This window comes from Dermacentor albipictus, chromosome 8 (genome assembly GCF_038994185.2).
Source record: "Dermacentor albipictus isolate Rhodes 1998 colony chromosome 8, USDA_Dalb.pri_finalv2, whole genome shotgun sequence".
NCBI classification, from domain to species: domain Eukaryota; kingdom Metazoa; phylum Arthropoda; class Arachnida; order Ixodida; family Ixodidae; genus Dermacentor; species Dermacentor albipictus.
In genome coordinates, this window is record NC_091828.1 from 108705311 (window position 1) to 108729650 (window position 24340).

The 24340-nt window shown below is 47.5% G+C and overlaps 1 long non-coding RNA gene across 2 annotated transcripts in view; it reads left to right on the forward strand.

Annotated features, from left to right (window-relative positions):
- The first annotated feature begins 2703 nt into the window (after positions 1-2703).
- The window catches only part of LOC139049032 (uncharacterized), a 29336-nt gene continuing 7699 nt past the window's right edge, over positions 2704-24340 (forward strand). Inside the window, exons 1-3 of one of the 2 annotated variants that reach the window (XR_011508053.1) lie at positions 2704-2900; positions 6427-6553; positions 23546-23731. This is a non-coding gene — a long non-coding RNA (uncharacterized lncRNA). Of the gene's footprint in view, positions 2901-6426; positions 6554-8729; positions 9546-23545; positions 23732-24340 lie in introns of those variants that run through there. The other variant, XR_011508052.1, reaches the window with a different exon arrangement.

Consider the following 24340-nt stretch of genomic DNA (forward strand, 5'->3'; position numbering starts at 1 on the left):
GAATCGAAGAGTCAAATGCGCAAATGGCGAATATTTGTTGAATATATTTCGACTGTATCAAAACGACAAGTGTTAACAATCAAACATAATATGGAGCAAAGTTATGGTAAATTATCACCCCACGGCCATAGTATATACATAAAACATAACTTGCGTGGTGGAGCAGCCTACGTCACTATGGTAGCCGTACTTTACAGGCTGCTCAGCGATTGTCCGCACTCTGTGAAGAGCCCTGCGCATGTGGAGAAACTGCTCGTTTCCTCCTAATGCTGCAGCTGTGCTTTTAATAAACAACGCTTCATAAAGCTTTATGCAATGACATAAGCTTGCTAACTTTAAGAGTACTAGGACGTGAACATCGTTTTATGATAATTGCTGATATGATTTGATATAATTTTATGATATGACAATGGCTGTTCAATATTCGAAAACTGTTCGATTCGATTCGCTTCTGGCACTATTCGATTCGTATTCGACTGGGTCTCAAAAGTCACTATTAGCACGCCACTATTAAATTCTTGATTCAAGCTTGAATAGTCAACTGCATCTACGTTGTAATGATACGCATTATATGAAGCGCGCCGCTGCTGCTGAAGGCTGCAAACTAAGTTTGGCACAGAGGGATTCACGAAATATCGAACGCATACCTCGCAACATCGCCGATAGTAATCGCAAACGTTTAGGTAGCCTGAAATTGGCTGTCCGTTCGTGTTTTGTTTACTAATGTCACTCTAGATGCAGTTAGTCATGTGACAATATTATATATTCAATTTCTACATTACCTTTCTCAAGGTCACTTTTATCTGTCTACATTCTGAATAATTACTGTTTTCACGGCAAACCTTCACTCAGTGGAAAGCGCCAAACAATTACATTCGACGTACGACGATGACGAAGCACGATGGCGAAAAATTTCGCCCGGATGAGGAAGCATTTACAGAGATAGCGAGGTTTAGCGTGGCGCTTGAGCTGCTGGGACGATGTTCGACCCATACGGGGGGAGGGGGGGGGCGACGTATAAGGGCGCACCGAAATTCATGGCACCCTTAAAGGGTTTTAGCACGCCGTGTAATTTATTTAACGGCATCGCGCCAACTCCACTGCGTTGCTCGTAAAAATACAGCTGTGCCGGCTCCAGTGACATCGCATCGCTTTCATCAGATTGTAAGGCATGTTATTTTTCTTCTGCGATTTTTTTTTTCCTCGTGAAAGAGGATAAGGTGCAACCAGTGCTCGAAAATTCAGTACTGCAGTAGCTGCATTCAACAGCGCTACACGCGCTTATCTGACGCATTTTGCTAATTCTATTTTCTATATATGCCTTTGGGTAAGTCCGCAATGTAAAAAAAAAAAAAATGAGGAGGAATGATTCGCGAGGGGTTGCATGTTTTGAAGAACACACCACGCTGAGTTCGGTGGAACCACAGTGATTTCGCACCATCGCTATCCTGTTTGATTGATACTCTCTGTAGCCTCCATTTTGGCGCCAGGATATTGGGAGAAAGAGTACAGTGCGCATGGTACACATGAACGTGTATATATATATATATATCAAACAAAGAGGCCATCCTAACGGAACGTATTATGTTAAGTACAAAATATGGGTGAACGTTGCAATATAAATAAACAAGAAAATGACAAATAAAACAAAATCCCGATCATTCATGTAAGACAGACTAAAAGAAAGGAAAAAAAATGGAGACACAACAATGTCTCATAAAAAATCGCACAGGAAGGAGTAAATTTGACAGGCCTCAGTTAGCTCTTGTTTCGCATAAGAAAAGGCCAGCTGCACCTTTGTCGGGTGTTTAACGCAGAAGAAGCGTTTCCCACAGAGCCCGTAAACATCTTGCCGTTTAGGCTGTGCAGCGAAGATGAGTTTTTAACGAGCTCTTCAACTTCAACTAAATTTCAACACTGTGCAGATCATAGAGCGTTTTCTCGAGGACTTCGCGCACACAATGTTTACTTGATGCGCGCGCGTTGCTGGTCTGATTTTTATGTTCAGCAGTCCATGCATGTTTATTATAGACATCGTAGCGCAATCGATTATATCTCCGAGTTCAGTGCTTGTCGAGCCTCCCTTTTGTCGGCGACTGTCATTGTTTCACGTTCGCGATATATCTATACAAGCTATAAAGTAGACTAACTTTTTTTTATCCATATGCGCATATTGTTTTACACACACGAGAACCTGGCTCTCCTGTCATGCTTGGTCCCTGAACAGTGTTAAATATATATTTCGTTTGTCTTATGTAGACACATTCCAGACAAACAGTGGACATCGCTGCTGTTGGCTATCCGTTGGCTGGGACGACTCGGTGTTTTGAGGCAGCAGAGAAACTGCGAACAATAGTTTTCATAAGGGTGGAAAGGGCAGCGTCTGGTGTTTCTTTAGCTAAGTGCTTTAACGGCAAACATCTTAGAGAAAGTTTATCCAAGGCCAACCTAGTTCCTAAAAAAAATGGTAAAACTTTGTTCCATTGTTTCGGAGCATGTGCGTCTCGAATATCCAAGACAGTCTGTCGTCCATCACTCACTTTCTCTTTCTTCTTGCGTTACAGTATGCAATCACGCAAAACCTCGCCCGTCGAGAGCCAGAGTTTGGTTCGTTTTGGAATTTATTTACTTGTTTTCATGAAAGCCTAAGTGAAAACGGGCCCACAACAGGGGGTGAGGGGAGGGGGGTTGGAAAGCGGTGCCACCTGAGATGCTCCCCCTTGAGCACGTGGCAGTGTCTCGTCTGCAAGGCTTATAAGATTGCTTGCCATCGGCTGAAGGCGCAGTTTGCCGGCTACCGTGTGCGAGGTAGTCCAAACATGAAACTCTCAGCCTTTATTTTCGCGGGCATCTTACTTGCCGTGGTACCTGCACCATTAGTGGCCCAGTATTATGGAGCGGTAAGTAGCAATCAGGATATAGAACGCAGCCAATGATACACGGTCCGGGCGCGGGAAGTGCTGCAAAGTGCGCTGTACTGGAAGACGCAGGCAACAGTAACACTCGACATGGGCTGTTGGGTTTGAAGGTGGCTTCTCCTTAAGGAGGCTTGGTCCGGAGCTCAGCGAGGCTGGTTCGGAACGTCGGGTTGCTGCCGCATAGCCTGTAATGGCTGGATGTACCACACGGAGCACCGATAATGACAACGAACAGATAATACCTGGTTACCATTTACAGCTGAATTATGGGATAAAGGCACGCAGGCAGTTTGTCAGCCATTTAATAATTTATTTATTTATCTTTTAGCGTCTTTATTTCTGCATTTAATAGGCAAAGCCTTGCGGCAGAAAGTGGGTGCCCTTCTTTTACCACGATAATGCAGAACAGTTTCAGTATATATCGGCTTGACTACAGACGAGATGCGTTCCCTAACCTTTACGAGCACACCGTATAGCACAGCGCAGTGGTGCGGCACATATTGACAGCACAGACACTAAACGGAGGTCTGTAAGACTCGACTGGACCTATGTATGTTGCGGGAAGCTGGATCGAAGCAAGTTAACTGCACAACGCCTCGTCTTGTGGTTAAAGCTGTGGACGGGGACACACGCGTGGCTCACTGTCGCGGAAGTCGGTGGGTCTCTTCGCGTCTATAGTGAAAAGCCTGCCATGGCTCTCCTGTACGCAGTAAGTAGGTCGTCGGTCAAACAAACGCCCGTTACTACGCCCAAGACTCTAATTGGTTAATTATCGCAGATGTGACAAGTGACGCTATCCGACAATACGCTGTCAAGCTACCAACGTCGCTCATCGTGTCACGGGCTCTCGTCGCACCAAAACTGGCTCTAGAAGCAGCGGTCACTTGTAAGTGGCGTTGGGGGTCGAAGAGCCCGGCGATGTAGCATGAACGTTCCTTGCGGTCTAGCTCCCAGTGGGTTTGTCGTGTTCGTAGATAAAAACTCAACCAATCGCAGCGGGAAGCGCGTGCCGCGTGCGCCGCTTGCTTCCTTGCAGCACCACTAGATGGCGCTCGGCTCCGCGCATATCCGCGGCATCGGTGGTGCCGGCCATACGGAGGGAAAGAAAAGAAAGGAACCAGAAAGCTCGCCTTCGCGCATACCGTTCGCCGCAAGCACTTCCCGGTAAAGATAACGGTTACATAAGCTTCATTCGCCGGAAAGCGGTAACTGTAGCATACAATGCAGCGAGTGACGTAACTACACTTTCGTGCGCAAACGAAGAACCCGCCTTGCACTTGATTGGAGTTGTGACAGCGCTATGGGAAGGTCACGTATAGTGAGGGCTCCTGAAGAGCAGCGAACATGGGAGGTGCGGCGAAGGTACAATTAAGTACATTTCTCGTCCCTTTGGTCCACTCTTCGTAGGTTCACGAAGTAGCTGCACAAGCCAAGTCGCAGGCCGTTGAAAGCGTTTAGGCTAATAATTAGGTATAGCGCATGTAAATGTCGCCATGTGAGTAGTTTCAAGCTACGTCACTCATTGGGTAATCGTTCTAGTTGCCGTTCACGGCTTCGCTGTCCAACCACCTTCGCGAGCGTGGATTGGAGACCATTTCTTTATTCAGATCAGGTGGGTGGACGTACCTGCGATGTATTGAAAAATATACTAAAATTCGGAGAAAGAAACTTGTTGCGGCTTTGCAAGCTGGACAGGAAGTTTCCTATATTAAAAAAAAAGAAATAATGCAGTGACATCCTAGTTAGCTAGCGCCGGAAAGGCGCCTTTACAGCCGAGGTTATGTCAGTGGAACAACCAGGAGGGGTGTACAAAGACCGAGTTGATTCTCAAGAAAGATAATTTGTTAGGACGAGCTTGGAGTGGTTATGACGACCATATTTCTTAATATATCGTTGCCAGGCTGGTAACTAAGTATGCCTTGACACGTGATGCCTTAACTATTTCTGAAGCGCGGTAACATCAAGAAGAGGACAGCAGTGCAATATACATCAGCCTAGGACGGCCACCGCGTTGCATGTCGCAAATTGAGACGCATGAAAACGTTGCAGTTTGGCGTCTAAGGTAGTGAATAGATAAGCATGTACGAAAGCTTGCACAGCTTTTAAAGGAGCACCCTGCAAGCTTCGCCTGACTTGTTTTTTGTCAGCTCTACGATGACGTAAATGTCCTCTTTGGAGGTCTCAAAGCTTTCTAAAATGCGCAACAACGTATAAATTCGTGAACGGCAAAGTTTCTGCGTATCTACCTTCGTTATCATCTCAAGTTTTTTATGCAGTGGTATTCTAAACGCTCAGGTAGTGCAACTCTAGGTTTTATGTATTGCAACGAAGCGTGCCGCATAGCCGGCTGAATACTTTATCAGTTTCCGATTGCTATCAATATACTCCATAGGGAATTCGACCGCAGGGGTGCTGTTGCATATGTGACGCAATAAAGTTGTTGCTAGTCATCCTGACTCTGGGAGACCTCTGTTACTCTCCAAAAATAGGGTCTGACGTGGCTTTCCTGCCTCGTTGAGCTCGATTGTCGACAAAAAATTGATTTTCTGTGGTCCTGTTCCTACACACCAATAAACACAAGTCGCGACACGAATGGTTTGGCGCCTCCAGAACGTCCTGGTACCATTTGCATAGTTCTGCACCGGCTGTCTTGGTTCCTTGTAAGGCATCATTTGCTACGACGGCAACCGACATTACATTTTGGAACTGGTTTCGCTTGCAACTGACATGCGCCCCTAGGCTTCCTTCACCTCTACCCGCATCTGGGACATTGCAAACCACCGGGACGTGGCGCTACGACGGTGCTTCCAATTGCGGCGAATGGGATGCATTAAATATGCACCAGTTGCACTTGAAGTACGTGGGAAGGAAGTGCTCTCGTTTTATTGGCTTCCGTTCGTCATTGCTTGTGCAAGCGTTGTTGGAAAGCCTGTTAGGGATGACTCGACTATGCTCAAAATACCCGCCCACACGCTAGATTAAAGAACTACTTCGCCCCAACAATCATGTATCATTGAGTTCATCTGCTGCTCTTCCTAGGGTAGCTGAACTGCTGCTTATTTGTTTCAACAGTATTCTGTCCGTTGTTGCATTTATTTATTGTTGTTCATAGTTTACTCTTCTTGCTCTGATATCGCCGGGGTGAATGCATGGATCTGTAGGAGTGATAACAAGAAAAAAAAATCTGTCAGGAAAGATGTTATTTATTTCTATTAATTGCGGTTTTTTTTAGGCGGGGTGTAGGCGGGCTGGTGCCGTTGTGTGAGATTTGTGCATGCATTCAAGAAAAATAATATGTATGCCAGTGTTCTGCTGGAATTTAGAGACGACGTTGTAGGCGAGAAGAGATGATTAGATTAAGACCTGCTGGCCTTACGCAGCCCTTACGCACTACTCTCTTCGTCTTCAAGGTGAACTTGGGTTTTTACGGCCACAATAATTGATTATTTTATTTGGTGCTGGTATAGTTAATTGCAATCCCGCGTTTTCGTGCCTCTAACCTGCGCAGCTAAATCAACGTTCGACACCCTGGCCTTTGCCCCTGGCTAGGCGAGGCTGGATGATCTACGGAAGACCGGAATACGGACAAAACCTTTATTTTGGTCTTCTCCACGACAACGGATTCCAAAATACAGGTAATTAAAGCTAGAGGAATAAATCTTTCCGCTCTTTTCAATGTTTGATTGTAGAACAATCTGTATGACGAGGGGGGTTTGTTGATTGTACCTGCGTTTGCCTGCGTGGAATGTCATGCTTTAGTTACGATGTAAAACTGAGGCAGACACTATAACACTTTAGGGGTTGAGTTCACAAAATTATTTATTTGTTATTGCCATTCGCCCGCTACCTTCGCTAATAATATATCCGACACCACAGCTGGCTTGCAGATGCTATTACGAACAGCTACAGTGTAATAACTTCTTTGTGAATACTGACCCAGTTATTTTTCCATGACGATAGTAAAATATCGACACATTTATGCGAAGAGAGCTAAAATAGTCAGTGTCGGCTCCTACCGCGTAGATGTATGTAGGCGTATATATGAGTTTGACCGTGTGCATGGTTTAAGCAGAATGTACCGGCACGCTTTATCGACAAGTTATCTATATAGAAAACAAAAAGGAGTACAGGTTAATTTATTAAGGATGTACAAAGCTATGATACAAAGTGAAGTTCACTGTGGCATAAAGTAATACCTACTTTTATCGATAAGTATATTATAAACAAACACCAGGAATAACACCGGGAAACAACGAACGCATATATCATCGGAGGTGAAAAAAAAAAAGAAATGAAACGACTGTTACTAGTAGAAACCAGTAGAAACGACTGATACTAAAAAAAAGTCCGCTGTAGCCATGTGCGATGAAAATAAAGTTTTGTATTGTCTAGTCATACAATAAGAAAGGTGATGTACTAAACTGACGCTGATACGTCTATTTCAGAACATCAAGGACATCATAGACGGATCTATCAGTTTTTCTTTCGCGTTTCGTCGGAGTAGTGAATACGACGCTCTGCTGATATATAGGTCCCATACTTAATATGCAGGCGTTAACGTCTTGCCGGCAGAATGATTCTTTGTTGGACCAATGTGGCATATTAGCATTCATTTGTGGCCTTGCTTTCTTCGGCACTAAATGGAAAAGTGTTGCAGTTTGACTAACACGTACCCGTCTGTTCTGAGTTCGAATCGGCCCAGCTTTCTTTTCTCTGGGTTTCTTAGCTATGAACCTATACATGCACTAAGAACTCACCTTTTTCAAGTATAGCACACTCATAGTTAATGTGAAACATCCAAGCCAATCATCAGACCTTCTTTGTGGTCCGAATTCTGAAGTAAGGCTGCATTCACAAAGCACTTGTTACGCTAGAGAGCGTTATAAAATATGATGACGGCCAATCATATTCAACCAAGCGCAGAATGTTCCTACACGCTAAATCCTCGTATCGCGTTTGCGTATTTCTTCTCGTTCTACTTGTGCGGTGTTTTCATTGCCTGTATTTCCGTACTTGAAGCTTTGGGAACTGTATGTGAAGCTTGAGTAAGCTATTACGGTTGTTGTGCAATTCTTATTCATAGGCGAAAATGAGAAAAATATATGTACAGTATTTCATTTCGCAAATGATCCGAAGGGAACAATAAAAGGGTTTGCGGTACCGTATTTGGCGCTTAAATGTCAATGAGAGAAACCGCTTCGCGATAAGGCAAGCAGAAGACAAGAAATATGAATCTTGGTAAAGTACTCGTTCAATTAGGCCAAAGAAATTGTTTGATTGATTGACTCAGGTGAGCGAGGATTTTTGTGGCGGTGATTAAAATGTTTGGACATGATTTATTTTGGAAGCATTGCTTAAGCAAACAATCAAGAGCTGAGCGTGGCTTTTTCTTTTGTTTTTAATATTGTACCTAATTACTTTCCTATGTTTGGTGTGGTGAAATTAATTTTGCCATTCTTGAACACTTCGTTCCATTTTTTGCTTGTTTCACAGATATTTCGTGAGTGTGGTTGATAAACATTGTTTCACAAGTTTCCTTTCCAGCTAGTGTTTTGTGGTTTATATTTTTTGACGCAGAAGGCTTCACTGACTCGTTTCCAGGCGATGTTCATATGGATGATCGATCTGTAAGAGAAGTTACGTCAGCCGGACCGCCAGGCTGAATGGCCATGCTGATTGAGTAGAGAAAGCTGGCAGTAGATGAAAGCGCCCAGAAAATCCTCGCCAAAAGTTAGCTTCCGCATTTACTTACTGTCATCCTGAAAGCAAAAATTCAAACCCATCTTTTTTTCTCTCGACTTCTTCTCACAGGTAGGGACAACTTAAACCACTGGAACGACGGTATTAGTGGCTTAAACATGGACCAGAACCTTCTCCAACACTGGGGCCGAGAATTCTTCCAGGCATTGCAGGGAGGTAGCGCCCATTTGCGTACAGGAAGAGCTACAGGCGGAGCCATGCGCCACGCAATGCCTACTTACGGACAGATGCCCAACGTCGTGAGCCCGTACTTCGCCAACTACCATATTGACGAGCCTTTTCAGGGCCAAGGCCAAGTAAAGCTACGACGAAAACGGAGTTTGGACTTCCCAGACGGAGAACGACCTAGGAGTAGGAAAGGGCGTCGAAGGCGTCCGCGCCCAGGCCGACGCCCAACGGACCGATTTGATGTGCCACGCCCATCAGGCCAGCCAGGAATTGCGCTCGGCAGAGCTTACCGCTGTCCCAAAACGGCTCCTGGCCCATTGCGGTTAACATTAAAGGTTCGTTAGCTAGTAAAAATCGCTAGCTAGTAAACAATGGCGGTTCTTTCCCTTTTACACACTGTTAGGTGCCATGAAACGGCGTTTCGTGGGACTTCTGAAGTACGGAGACAGAAACGACAAACAGGAAGACAGGGCCGTCGTAAATGTAACCATATTGCTTTTTTTTTTTCGGAAGCCTCGACTCTTTGATACAAAATTTCACCCTCGCAGCCCACATCAAAGCTTACTCATTTCACACCATTGCATTTCGGCTATTGTGTCTCGCGAGCAGAAAGAGGGGGAAAAAATGCATGCAGTTCCAACGCACATCTGTGCCATGCGAAGCTCTAATGAATCGCTGAATAAAAGGCCTTACAGCTTAGCACAATGCCTAAGATTTATTTATGTTTTTTTCATTTTATATTTCGTGCAGTGTTTACGAACTTTATTGTCACTCACCGTCTTTTTGTTTTTGTTTATTCACTACACCGCTCAGAGGCTAGGCTGAAACACTAACCACAAATTAGGTGGGTATCAGTGTGCGACGTGTACGTAGCGATGACACGAGGACGAAGGCGGTGTGTGATGCTGGTCCAGGGAAGAACAGTGATGGCAGGTGTATGCGACGATAAGTACGACATGCATGGAGCAACATTCAAGGAATTGACACCGTTTGCGCGGCAGTCGCACATACCCATCCCGCAGGATAATGGACAATAACGACACCCAGTGGCACATATCCAATGGCTAAAGCAAAGGAAAGTAATCGAAACAAAAAAGAATCCCTGGAGTATATAACACTATTTTAATAACAGGTCGGTCTGCATTAGGATGCCTTTGGGCCGACATTATATGTTCATATGTTATGGAGAAATGTTTTTTTTTGTGGTTACGCGGAACAGAGGTGAACACTTTTGTACAATACCTACTGGGTGAGAATGCAAGGGTTTATATATCCACAAATAAATTTGTGAGCAGAGTGGAGCGTAAGCGATGGTTTGTTAGAACTGGAGTGCCTAGGTAAAACTGCCAATTCGATTCGATCTCAAGGTTTAGGGTGACGCTGAAGCCCCTCACACGCTTTTCTAATTCGTAAAGCTGAGCTGGCACGACGCAGGACACGAGACTATAGTTTGCCTGGATAGCGCCGTTTCTCGGCGACGCTGCTATCAAAGCACACTTAAACGCCCGAAGATTGAAAGAAAAAGAAAACTTCTTTTATCCGGGAAACTTGGGCACCCCACGTTAGGCAACTGCTGCTGCACAGCAGGAAGAGCCCCCTGGTTGTTACCAGAGAGAGAGAGATCAAGAAAGACAGGGAGGTCAACCAGATGAGCACCCGGTTTGCTACCCTACCCGAGGGGTGGGGGAAAGGGTGGTTACCAGGCTCGTCACTACGCTGGCGTGATGAGGAGGGCCGGACGCTGCGCTACCGGAGTCGGAAACGTCGGGGGTGCGCGAGACGTACAACCGGCAGAAAAACCGTCGCCTTTACCGGCGCCGAACGAAAGGGTCGAATGGATCTAGCTTGGCATTCACTGTGCGTTACAGCCGAGACCAGTGCGCGCATCACGGTGCGGCGTGCCTACAGTTGGTCTTCAAGAACGCTAATGGGTGTGCTATAGAAGCTTATGCCATGGCAGCGGAAGCCAGGGGAAGTATTCTGTAGGAGTCCACCTAGTGGACTGTCCATTTCGGCCGCTGCTGATTCGCTGGGGCCGCGCGTCTCTTCCTCGCTCTTACAGCTGAAACCAATCAGCAGTGCCCGAAATGGACAGTCCACTAGGAGGACTCTTAGGGCACATTCACACCGGCGACTTGAGGAGGTCGCGCGACCAAGTTGGTCGCTTTGCGACCAGTCGCAAATGGTCGCAAACGGTCGCCTTTCTCGAAAGCGACCATTTTGGGCGAGTCGCTCTCTGCGCGATTTTTCAGTCGCGCGACCGTGGTCGCAAAACTGATAAACCAATCAGCGGCGCAACGGAAGTGATCTTTCGTGTGTCTGCATCCGGCCTCCTCCGGCGTCGCATTCAAATTCCGCGTAGATTCCGAGAGTTCTCGCTGAGTACGATAATCTCCGGGATTGCGACTTGCGGGTCGCGCTCAGCCGGGCTTGCCGGTGTGAACATCAGTCGCCTTCGGTCGCTTTTTGAATGGGAGTCGCAAATGGTCGTGCGACCTCCTCAAGTCGCCGGTGTGAATGTGCCCTTACAGAATACCCCGGCCCCCAGGACTCGTCCTGGCTGTAGGCAGAGCCGTTCCAGCAGATCGCGACGGCACCTCCACTTGGTGTTGTCGCTATTGCAGCGAAACGCACTGCGCTTCTCTGAAGACCTTGCGCCTTTCCACTCATCCAATCCGCTGTCGCCGCTGACGGCGCCGCTTCACACTTGCCATTAGCAGAGAGAACGCGCGCGTTTGGGAACATCTAAAGGTACAAGGGCGGCTTCGCGCGCCTGCGTTGCTTCGGACTTGTCACCCATGATTGGCAGCGATAGGTCCCGTCTGCTCATCTAAGAGACCCCGGTATGCTTAGGTGATAAATAGTGGCAGAACGAGGATTACATGAGGCTGTAGCCAACGTTTCCACAATGGAACTTGGGACGTCAAGTCGCCTTGTTTGACCAGCGGTTCATTAGCTCCACTGTACATCTTGCTCTGTATTTCTGTCTCCACTCGGATACCTATTATAAGGCGCTCACAGCGGACAGGTTTGATGGCGGTTTCATCCTTTCGCACGTTAAGTGTGACGGGTGCAATCGCAAGCGCTTAACGTACATAGAATAGGTATTCCGAGAATTCGAAAGTGTTTTGAAAATTGTGGCGAAGGTTGGTTCGTTTGAAACGACAGCGGTTAGCGGCGCCCCGGCACTTTTATGTGTTTAACGCCCGTGTTCGAATTGCCAAAACGAGCAAAAGCTTTTCTTTAGCCAATTTTTTTTTCATCGTTTCTGTAGCTGCGTTTCGTCAAATAAGCCAAAAAAAGTTATGTCTCTGACAAGCCAGGGCAGAATCTTGGTTTCAAATGACGCACGCCGTTTCGATACACTGCGCACAACTACTCGTCTGTCAAACAAAAAAGAAAATTTCAGTGACGTTTCGCTTCCTGAACGCTTGTTGAGTGCAAGCGTATTAACGCCGCGAACGCGCACAGGGAGCACCGCGGCGTCGAAGCGTGCACAAGCGTAAAGAACGCGAACGCACCGATTCTGTTCTCCACCTCCAGGCGCCTTGCTCTTCCAGCGCTCGCTACACTCCCGGCGACGAACATAATTTCACCGATTCCACAAACATTGCTATGGCTTTAAGAGCTTCCCTTCCGGAAAAGAAAAACTGGCAATCTTTCTACGCGCAAGCGTAAACGCTTGCGTGTGAGAACTAGAGAGTTTTAGCCCAGCGGGTTTACGGCCAGCGGAGCGGAGCGGGCGAGCGGAGTCGCGACTGCGCATGCGCACCACGCTGAGGCGGCCAGCGGTTTTACGGAGCAGCGTTTACGCCCGCTGGAAAGCACTCCCCAGCGGAGGGTATACGCAGCGCGCGAGCGTGCGTAAGGGCGCGCGGGCGTGTATGGGAAATGCAAGAGGGCAGCCGCGAACATGAACGCCGGCAGTTCTGCATCGAAGACGGCGACTGCCGCGCTGACCCGTACATTAATACTCAGTACATTATTAACAAATAATGCACTGAGAACATGTAATATATCTTTATTCAACATTTCTTGCATAATAAAAGCAAGCGTAATTCAATTTCATTTCTCAGTAACTCCTATTCGAACCACTAGGTGGGGCAGCAGAGCTCCCCGCTCTTTACCCCGCTCGAGCGGGTGATCCGCTGGGCTAGAATTCTTTTTTCGCGAGCCGCTCCGCTGGCGCAACGGTGGAGACCGCTCCGCTCCGCTGGCCGTAAACCCGCTGGGCTAAAACTCTCTAGCATTTTCCAGAGGCGAAGCGCTGAAAGCGATAGCAAGGTTTAGCGTTGCACTGAACACGTTTCAGAAAGCTTGCAAGGTCAGAAGCTGGTGTCGATGCTGGCGTCTCACCTCTACGGCGCACGATACGAGACCGAAGGAACATCGCTGTATTTGTCAACGCCTAACGAAAGAATTGTGTAGATTTAGCACGATGCCTACTGTCCGTTCAGCTGAATCCACTACGGTGAGGTTTGCACAGAGGTGTTCGCGAGGGATGCTAATGTGTGCTCACTCAGCGCTTAGGCCAGCTAATGAAGCCAAGATGCTGTCCTGGCTCAGGCAGAGCGAATTGAGCGTAGCGCGATGGTGCGTCCACTTCGTTTAATCGCTTTTGCTGCCAAAGGCAATGCGCGTCTCGGCAGGACTTCGAACTCCTCACGTGCGGGCTGCGCATGCGCATCGATACCAGTACAGCACGATGACGCCAACGTTGGTGCCAACAAGGATGGCACAAGAGCGCTACGAACATTCCGTATAGTTGGTACCGCAATAAAACAAACGCATGCATGATTACGCTGGAGCCCATGCGGTATTCGAAAAAAAAATAAAGAACAGAAACGTAGTGGGGACCATGTCGATAGACCATTTAGCCATTTTTGATGGACATCTTTTTTACGAACGTTCATCCCAGCTATGAAGGCGGCTGTTGATGATGATGATGATGAAAAAACTTTATTTATCCCTCTTTAAAGGGAAGGGGCAATGGAATAGAGGGTGGGGGAGGAACTACTTGAAGTAGGCCTCCTTTATCCTCTCAGCCCACTCCAAAGCAGTTAATATCTAGTGAGGAGCAGTGGGAGGCTGCCTTGCGCAGCTCCAGGCGGCTGTTGAATCTTCTCGGTTGTGATCAGGAGCCGAATCTTATAACGGTTCGGAATACGAACAGTTCGCTTCGTCGCTTACGTTACTAAATGTGCCACTCCCAAGGCGGTGGTGGAAGAAGGGGAGGACGCAACCAATAGATGAGAGGGTGCCACCTTTGCAGTGTACGTCATTATATGACGAGCTAATCGAGGAATTGGAGAATGTTTCTGCTTGCTAAGTAAATGTAAAATAAAAATAAAATATTATACGACAAGCTCTAAAGTATAAGCCTGGGGTGCCCGGCGTTCACGCTGTGCAGGAGTAAATTATTATTGTGATTATTTTTCATTCTCAGCCGACAGGTGGTACTGCAAGCGCAAATCAGTTGGCGGAGCGCAGCGCTATGTCGTCTGCTACCAGGAGCTTGCACGATGCACGTGACAGGAACTTACCGCCAGCCCTTTTTAAAGGGACACTAAAGCGAAACAATAAATCAGTTTAGGCTAATGAAGCATTGTTTGAGAACCCTGCAGGCAGACATTTAAAAAAAATTGTTTGATTATTAGATGCGGAACTGGAGGTCCAAGTATCAGTACTTGAATTTCGTGCCGAAATCCCAGCGCCGGTACGTCAGCGTGACGTCAGGGATTCCAAAGTATGTTTTCGTATTCGGGCCGCGTTAGCTGAATAAAGGTCTCCGAAACTTGCCACGTTTATTATTTGGCTCCTTTAGAACACAATGTACTCAATCTGCACCGCTATATATAATTAGTAGGCCCTAGAAGATGCCATCAAAGTCCAAGACGTCACAGGCCCCAGGTGCGGGAACTTAACTAGGCGTCGCCACCCGTATTTCGTTCTTGCGCATTTTCTGGCTTACCGAACGTCGTATCGTTGTAAGAGTGGTGTTTTTGGTGTTGTAGAACGGTAATTTACTGATGCAGAAGAAGTCATTTTTTTACTTTAGTGTCCCTTTAAGTAGCGAGCACAACGAATACGTGAACTGGTTCTCAGGGTCACCTTTATTACCAGCCGACCATATCAGTTTTCCTTCTTTTTTCTCCCTTCGTCATCGACTCGGACATGACTCGCTTGCCGCCGCGCTGCCGCTATTCCTGCAATCTGCCCCCAGCGCGTCGCGTGATAGAAGCAATGGAACTTGAAATCGAACATTACGATATACGGGCCCTGCATTGCCTGCGCGAAGTAAAATCGAAGAATGTGGTGCTGACGGTGCGCGCTGTGCTGTGAAATTGAGGAACTAAGTGCGGAACTCCCGAACTAGAGAAAAAAACTGGCTGTGGCTTAGCTAAGGTTAAGCCCAGGATGCGAAGCATACTAGCCTTTATTTTAACGCGACAGCGTTAAGGAGCTCGTGTCGCAGAAAAGCCGGTATCGTCGGCGTCGGCTCAGGCGTGCGGCGCTTGCTCAGGCGCACATTTCGTTGTCGCGCCGAACGCTGCGTTGCTCGACGCTCACCGCGTCCGATGCGGGGCGCGTAGTCGCTGCGCCGTAGCAAAGTCACCTAGAAACAGTCTCTGTAGCACGCCGCAACCTTCGCTTCTCATTTCAACGAGCAGCTCTGTCTGCAGGAGGCATCTCACCTCGTGAGTGTCTAGCAGAGGCAAGCGCAGCTGCTTATATACCGCTGCGACGCCGCGAGCGACGGCGCGAGTTGGAGCCTTGTTTCTCCTCTGTCGTAGCGTCACGGTGTCACGTGGTATTGAAGGCGACACCGCCGCGCCTAAGGAGCTGGGTTGAGCTCTAGTAATATGCTTCGCATAAAAGGGAAGCCGAATAAAAGATCTCCACAATACCTTCGCGTCCTGACTTTATAGTTTTACCAACCTAAGGAAGGAAGCGCGGGACCAGCGTAGGTTGAACCCTTCTGATTGCTGAACGGCATTCTGCGAGCTATTCATGCTGGCGATCGCACTAGCAATTCGATCTCACCATGCAAAGATCTCCTTGTCATTAGCTTTGAAGCGTAGGTCACGGGAAAGCTGACCCAACCCTTCTACCGGCCAGCACAGTAATTGCGAGAGCAACTTCGTGAACAGTGTCGGAAGCAGAGGCCTAGGCCATTCCGATGAATGCTTCGCTTCCGACCAGCCTCTGGGAGCTGCAGGCCGGTGTCGATGAACCGCAGCGCGCAGTTCCGTCCTCTGCGTGGAATGACCACTGGTGTATGCTTGCACCCGGGTCTCCTCCAGTTCGTAGCACAGCCTGCAAAAGGTCTGTTTAGAAAGCCGGCCGGGCTGGCGCAAATAAATAACCGCCGCTTTTTCGAACGTGTATGTCACTTCCAGCCGCGGTCGACACCGAAAGAGCAACGCCAAGCAGACGACTAACGCAAGTGATAGCCCCCGAAGCAACCAACGCACGCCCGCGCGACGCCCGTGTGTCTCCGGTGTCGCGCGACCGGCGCGTGCGACCCGGGTCGCAAGCCAACAGCCAGGCCACAGCAACGGAACCCAAAGCGGGCTACCCCTTCGCCGGTTCCGATCTTAGCCAAAGACGGATTCGCTTTGGAAATGATTGAAAGATGCGTGACGTGATCGTAATTTGGGGTGCCACCCCGCCAACTCTGACGCAAGCAAAATTTTGACCAATCACATGAGGCCAACGGAACCGGTTTCCTTCCGAACCGTTATAAAAATTGGAGGACGCTTAAGCTTCGCCTTCAACAGTGGAACGCGATAGCGTTCCCGTCGACCCGCCAATGGGTGTAAGACAATGGGCTACAGGGCAGCCATCACTTACGAGGCGCCCCGCATCAGACGCGGTGAGCGTCGAGCCATATGGTCGAGCAACGCGGCGTTCGGCGCAGCAACGAAACGTGCGCCTGAGCAAGCGGAGCGAACCAAAGAACTCGGTATCCCGGAGGGGGAAATGATGCACGCCAGCCAAACGCCGTGATCGGCACGGGCAGAGAGATAGAGGGATAGTGATCTAAAGAAAGGAAGGACGCTTGATTCTACAGAGGGAGCAAGGCGAAGCGTTGTCAGGGGAGAGAGTCTGAGCCGCGACAGCTCCAATGCGCGCGTGGCGCGCCATCTGTCGGGGCAGCGCCGTACATGGAGAGGAGGGGGTCTTCTGTGTTTGCCGCAAGATGGCTCTCCGTGTGCGGAAAGCGCAGAAGAAATGCAGCGAAACGCACTTCGCTACTCGTGTAATTGCGACTTCTGTAAGTTACATGTTCATAATTACCGATATACACCACAGTATAACTTTCCACGGCTCGTTTCGAAGGCAACACCGCATTCACTAGAGGCGCGTTTGTACCTTTTGGAAGCATCAAAATCGTGTCTGAGTGGTGGCGTCTCCGTCTCACACTCCGGAGACCCTGGTTCGATTCCCACCCAGCCCATCTTGGAAGTTGCTTTTTATTTATGGAGTGCCTGCCGTGATTTATCGCTCACGGTCAACGCCGCAAAACGCCGACGCCGACACCCGACACCGACGCCGACGACACCGGCTTATCTGCGACACGAGCTCCTTAACGCTATCGCGTTAAAATTCGGCCCCAGAGTTTTGTTGTCACAGGTATGATATTCGCAGTGACTGAATTTGGCGACGCGGGTAGCTTCATCGTTTCTTAATGTATACAGTCAACGGTAGTGAGTTACGACCGCCAGATAATTGTTTACTTTAATTGGTTTCCCGTGACTGCGCTGGCCGACGGGCTTGTCGTCCATCTATAAGACCACCACTGTACACCCAAAGATTTCGTCGGCCTCCAAAGAATGTTCTGTGCAGGTACGCGATATCTACGTCCGTACGGCTGACCTTTCACTGCAACAGTTTCCGCGCTGAAAGCTCGAAACGCCCGTCAAGTCGAATGACGGGGCATTTAAATATACAGCTCTAAAGGCAGGCCACCAAAACAGATGTCGGGTCTTTGAGAACAAAATGACGTCACTTTTGTTTTTAACGGATGTGGCGTTACATTCTTTTTTTTTTGTCCACCGGAAGTGTTCCCTCGTCACACAGATGGGGCTAAGTCCGATGAGCCACCGTTGAACCGCCATGTTTCGAACGTATGGGCTTGTATGGAAGCTTCGCTACCAGGTATATTTACCTTGGTGCAGGTTACATAGCAGGCACGCATCTTCTACGGTGCTAAAATGCGGAGCATAACACCACCAGTTACACGAGCGTTATCGCGACGTTAAGGGACTCGAAACTGCGTCGGGCGAGCAACGTGAACTGTACATTGCACATACTTCTCTCCCTTCCCCCTCGCCTTCTAAAAAGAAAGCATAAAAACAATGTGGCCATTGCATGTGCATTTTCAAGCAATTTATGTGAAGCGTTTAAGGAAAGCTTCGGTTAACAATGATTGTCGCGAATGCGCTGGATTTGCTGTAATCTTTCTTCGCTTTATTTATCGTCACTCCAGGCGGGGGACGCCGACCGCCTTATTTCGTCGTACCTGTTGCATATCGTGCCGATAAGGGGGCGTGTCTCGAGAGACAGCAAAAGAAACGTCTTATACATTCACTCCTAAAAAAAAACAAAAAAACACGTTCTTCTGGAAACATCGATGACAGCCCGCAAGCGACAGTCTGTATGGATCGCGCGCCCACGCTCAGAGAACGAAGTCTCTTAGCCGCTGTTAATTAATTAGTCAAAAACCTGAGCCCTCCAGAACGGTTTTATTTCCGCTAGAGTATTAACCCTCTGATAAGTTCCATAATCACACAAACCACGTTCTTTCAACTTACTGTGGGACTAAAGTAGCATCGCTCGCCCGCACCGCTTACCTCATCATGATTGCCAATGACAGGTCAAGCCTAATACGCAATTCGTCCGCCTGGAGAACGGCCACAGCTGGGCTGCTGTCCAGCATAGTTTAGTAGAACTTGTTGTTGGGCGAGTTGGTAGGTATTAGCGAACATTGTATAACTGCGCGAGCAAACGAACCACAAAGACAGCGAGGGGCAAGGACACATATGACGACGCCATCGCAGGTGTACTACACATTTTTCAGCGCCTTGGCAAAGGTTTAACATTCACCCATGAGCTAACAAAGGATAATAATATTCAGTTTTTAGACAACGCTATAAGCTTCTGTGACGACCATGTGTGCTGGAAATATAACCCAAGATCCCAAAAGAAATTGTTGCCCTACGATTCGGCTCATTCAAAAACGGTAAAGCGGGCAATAGCCACCCAGTGCATCTTATCAGCCTTAAGGAAGTCCTGCACGCACAAAATACAGGAAAGCTTTGACAAGCAGATTCTAAGGCTGGAAGAAGCCGGTTTCCCGCAATCAGTCATTTCAGCAGTAGTGGAGGCAGTGCTTAAGAAGACAAAGACGGAAGGCAATGTTGCTGAAGACACAAGGGAGCGCAAAAATAAGAAACGGACAGTTGTACCTTATGTTCACAAGACTTCCCACAACTTAAAGAAGGTTGTGAAACGGTATGGAGTTGAGGTAGCGTTCTCGGCTCCCGGCAAGCTCGCTGGGCTATGCTCGCGCATAGAAAGAAGTAAAAATAACTTCCAAAGGTGCGGAACTAAGCACTCCATTTCCCACGTAGCTTGCAGTGTTGGAGTAGTATACCAGATACCTCTATCATGCGGCAAAGTTTACATTGGCCAAACAGGAAGGTGTGTGAATGTGCGCTTGCGTGAGCACGAATTGTCTATTAGAAATAAAACGAATGGGCACCTGCCTGTCCACTGCCTGGCGTGCACGTGCAAGCCGATCATGAAGGAAACAAAGATTTTGTGCCGCTGCCGAGATAGCCGAGCCAGAGAGCTACTCGAGGCGTACCATATTAAAAAGAAGGGACAACAATGTGTCAGTGACACCTGAGTTTATTTACATACCAGTGAGATTAGGTTTATTGACGAGCGTAGGTAGGTCGCGTTTCGCATATACAAGGTTTTACTTTTCTTTTACCTTCCCCTTTTTTTCGCGCACGCGCAGTGATGTGTGTCGGGTGTGTATTTATATGTGTACCTTGTGGAATAAACTTTAGTTGCAAGTCTGCGCCCGTCCTTGTCCCTCGCTGTCTTTGTGGTTCGTTTGCTCGCGCAGTTATACAATGTTCGCTGCTGTCCAGCAATAGATTTCCGTATGAAACTGAAAGGATCGCTTCTGACAGTGTATCGATCGAACTCTGAGAGAATGGGTCGCGAATAGCTGCCAAGGTCGTTTTCTTAGAATAAGGTATAGGCTTACGACACTGCGTTGTTTTTTTCTATAATTCGTGCTCGAACATCTGTTATGGAGATAAAAATATTTGTCTTCCCCCTTCCCTTTTTTTGGTAGTTTTGTTCTATATTGCTGTACAGGTGGGAAACATAGTGTCGCTCTCTTTCTCGATAAAGGATTCAATCCGTTTTTAATGTTTTAAAGAAAGCTCGGGCCCCCACGAATACGTAACATAAGCCTAACTTAGGAGCACGCTGTCCTTCACGTGCCAGCCGTGCTGACATTGCTGCGTGAACTTAACACTTTCGTGACTGCGGGAAAATCGGTAGTTTTAGGGTAGTCAGGTAATTATTTTTTTTCCTGCCACAGGAAATGATTCATGTTGAAGTGTATAATATCAAATTGTAGAAGAAGAAATTATCTTTCCAACGGTATTAATTTCAAACAACATTTTTATTAATAATAGTACGAAAAAATTAAGCAAAACGAAAAAATTGCAACAAAAATGAGAAAGATTGATAAAAACATCAATGCTGCTTTGCACAAAAAAAATATTTAAAAAAATTGAAATATACATTCTCAACAAAAGGGCCATATGAAATCAGCCTGCAAATATTAGCTCTGTATCTACAAAAGTTCTTCAGGTACACAAGAAAACATTAGACCTAGTGTCGTCTATCGTGACACCGTGCGAAGCAGTTTCTGGATGAAGTGAAACAGAGGTTAGCTGCACGTTTCGCAGATTTGTTTTCTGCGCAACTTTTCTTTCTTCATAGCACAGTTTACACTTTCTATATCTTTTCATTTTTTTTGTATTTTATGCTGTTGAACCTAAGGTGCGCTCCGAGAGGGAACAACAGGCGCAAATGGGGGGTCCGCAAAATGTGGCTCATCATATACCAGCAGCTGGTCGATTAGTTCTAACCTGAAGGCAAACTGGTTGAAGTGCGAACTTCGCGATAATTCTGGGACTTCTGGATGCTGCTGATGATGCTCGTCAAACACCATAAAGCTATTTACTACAGCTATATCGATACAGTGGAAAAACAGTGTCTTCCACCAACGCACGGACTTCATAAGAATGTTGTAGGATCCGATGAGCTGGTCAGATTTATCCCCTCCAAGCATGCCCACATTGTATTTCTTGATCAGCACCGGCTTCTTCACGGACACTTCTGTCCTCATATTCCCAACTTTCTTTCTTCGCTTTGTAAGGACGAGTTTATTCGCTGTCTGCGCGGTAGACATATTCACAACCCGCCTGTTTTTCCATTGCAAGTACAAAACATCCTGCTCCCGCAGCCATCAAACTCTGCCTTCTCTTTTCGCTTTTCGCCTTCTTTTCCCACTGTGTGCCTTTGAGTTCACTTAGAAAGCCACGCCGATCTGTCCACATTATCCCACATGGAAATGTCTTGCGCTCCAGTAAATGAAGAAACAAAGATGTGGAAGTGTAGGAATTGGCCAAAGAAATGATGCAACCCTGATCAAGATAATTTTTGCACAGCCGCGTCACAACATCGAATGCCAAACCTAGCACGCTAGGCTCTTCGCGCTTTCCCGTGTAGACGCAGAACTGAACAGTGTACCCCGTTTCTGAATCTGCCAAAACCTATAATTTGTAACACTTTATCCCTCATGCAATGGCGAATTGAGACCGACCTTTTGATTTCACCATTTTCTCCCGGACAGAGAGGTTCCGACGCGGTTGAAAAAATAACGTGGAAGAATCGTTGATGTGCTGAAGCAGAGAGGATATGCGGTGAAGCTTGCCATGGGATGCGACGGTCGTCTTCCCTGGATCAGACACCCTCAGGAAGGCAAGCAACGCCTTGAACCATTCCCTTGGCATCACTGTAGGCAGAAGAAGCCCGGAGAATAATCTGCATGTGCTCCAATAACAATGCAAGCATGGGACTTGCACGATTCCCATGTATACGAGAAGTCCGACGAACTTGAGCATCTCCTCTTGAGTGACTTCCTTGCGAGATCTATCTCTCGCTGTACGTGGGCTTCTCGAAAATATGCATCCACGCATACTTATTTGTGTTGTTGCATATATCCCTGATGATTTCGGCGGCGAAAAACAAGAAATTGACGGCTCTTACGGACCGCCGCGCAGCACTCCGGAGCGCGATTCCAAGGTCCACTCCCGGCGGTCTTCATATACAAAACTCCACTCTCTGCGTGGCCGCCGGCAAGTGGTCCTGTCTGAATGACATTGAGACCCTGCAGATAGGAACTGTAACCCTTAGAACATGGCGGAAATCCTTACGATGCGATAACATGGTCCGAGAAGAAAGCAAAACTCACCGGCGGATACTTGTCGATGTTCCACGGCAGTTTGCTGCACTGTCGTCGTCCGTACTGAAGTCCGACGAATCGAAATCGTCTTCCGAGTTTGTGGTGCTGTTATCATCCACAAATTCGAGCCCAGATGCGTCGGAATCCGTCGAAACTCACCGTTTCCCTGGAGCGGATGCGCACGACGTAAATGCCATCTCGAAAACAACGAGCGCTCGTCACCCCGACCATGCAGGCGCTTTAAAAATCCCTACACGGTGGAAAAGAGAAACACAAATCTGAACCTGATAAAATCGTCTCTCTTTAACCTGTTCGATGGCGCTAGCTGTCCTAAGCGCTCGGAGAGGCACCAAAATTCGAACTTGTACCATCGAGAACATACTGTCGACGGGAATAGGTGCGGTCACGAAAGTGTTAAATAGCTGTTGAACGCTGGAAACTGCTCAGTCGGCAGGCCCGCAGGGCCGGGACGAAGTCGGGAACATGAATCTACCGGCAATTCTATACGTGGCCTTTTTTATTGCCGCGGTACCAGCAGTGACATTCGCCCGCACTTTTGGCATGGTAAGTCTTGAGCAGAGTTGAAATCCCGCTAGTAATAGCCTCGCCTGCGATGTTCCAAGTTTTCTGATGTAGTCTGATGTGCTCAAACGGTTCGTGCTCCAAAGTTACAGCATTTCTGGCATCCTTGAATGCAGGCCCCACCGAAACACGCGGACAATTGTGAATTTGCGATGTGGTTTGTTGTCTCCCCAAATGTTAACTGTGCATCTAAGTGAGATTGACTGCTTCAAGCACTAAATACTCGGAAAAACTCAGCCAGTTCAGAAATCCACCTTGTATTAACGAAGAAGAAGGGAGACGGACCCGTTATGTGGCTACAAGGTGACACCACCGCAAAGAAACCAGTTCATGTTTTTCTTATAGCTCCTTTCTTTTTTCAAACGTATTTTACGAATAATAACTAACTTTAACGAAAATGTCTTATAAGTAGTCCCGTATCATGTATAAAATATTTATAATGTTAATATTTTTGCTATTTCGCGTCATATCCAGGTGTCATATCCAACCATAGGAAACGAAGGCAACTCATAGAGATGCTCATCCGTCTGAGCACTAACCTGGCTGTTCCAAATAGAAAGGTTTGCAGGGAGCGGCTTACTCGGGAGAAGTTGCTGGTGGACCTGATGGGCTTGGCGGTGGATACGGGCCGGACAACTTGGGGAATGTCTATATGACACCCATGGCCGGTTTTCTTCCACAAAGGCTGAGGAACCCGTATGGAAGGCAGCAGGGATTCCAGCCCCTCGACCAGCACGGATCGGTGAGGAATTGGGACGGTGGCATGCATACCGAAACGGGCTGACAGGTGCCTAGCATTAGCTCCGCTCTTAGCCTAGAAGATGCGTTTGCGCACATGACAGCGTAACCACAAGCGGAAAAAAAAAGTAACGTGGTGTCAGTGTTGTACCGGCGGCGTTCGACTGTTGTTTGGTGTATAGTTGTCTCTGTTTCATTGTCAGGCTGAAAGTCCGCAGCATCGTGGATAGACGCTGTGGTCTGTTAGGTTTTTGTCTATGTGAGAACACCATGAAGTTTTACCCGGATTCAGCGATGATGTGGCTCCCAACTCGTTTACTGATATAGCAGCAGGTACTCACCATAGACATCGCCATTTTCTAAAAAAAAATTTTTTTTTATACCTAGGGTCGTTTTTTCTTCCTCTAATGAAATAATGCGTGGTGTGGCTTTCTAAATGCATGCACAGATGCCTCTCAGAACATGCATCCCGCAAAAAAAGAAAAAAAAAAGAAAGGAAGCGCATGGTATTACAGCGACTGCTTTAGCACTTTCACATAAGATCAGTACTAAGCTCAGTAAAAAAAAGTGGCCTGACGAAAGCAATTTGATAATAACGATTTGACTACAACGA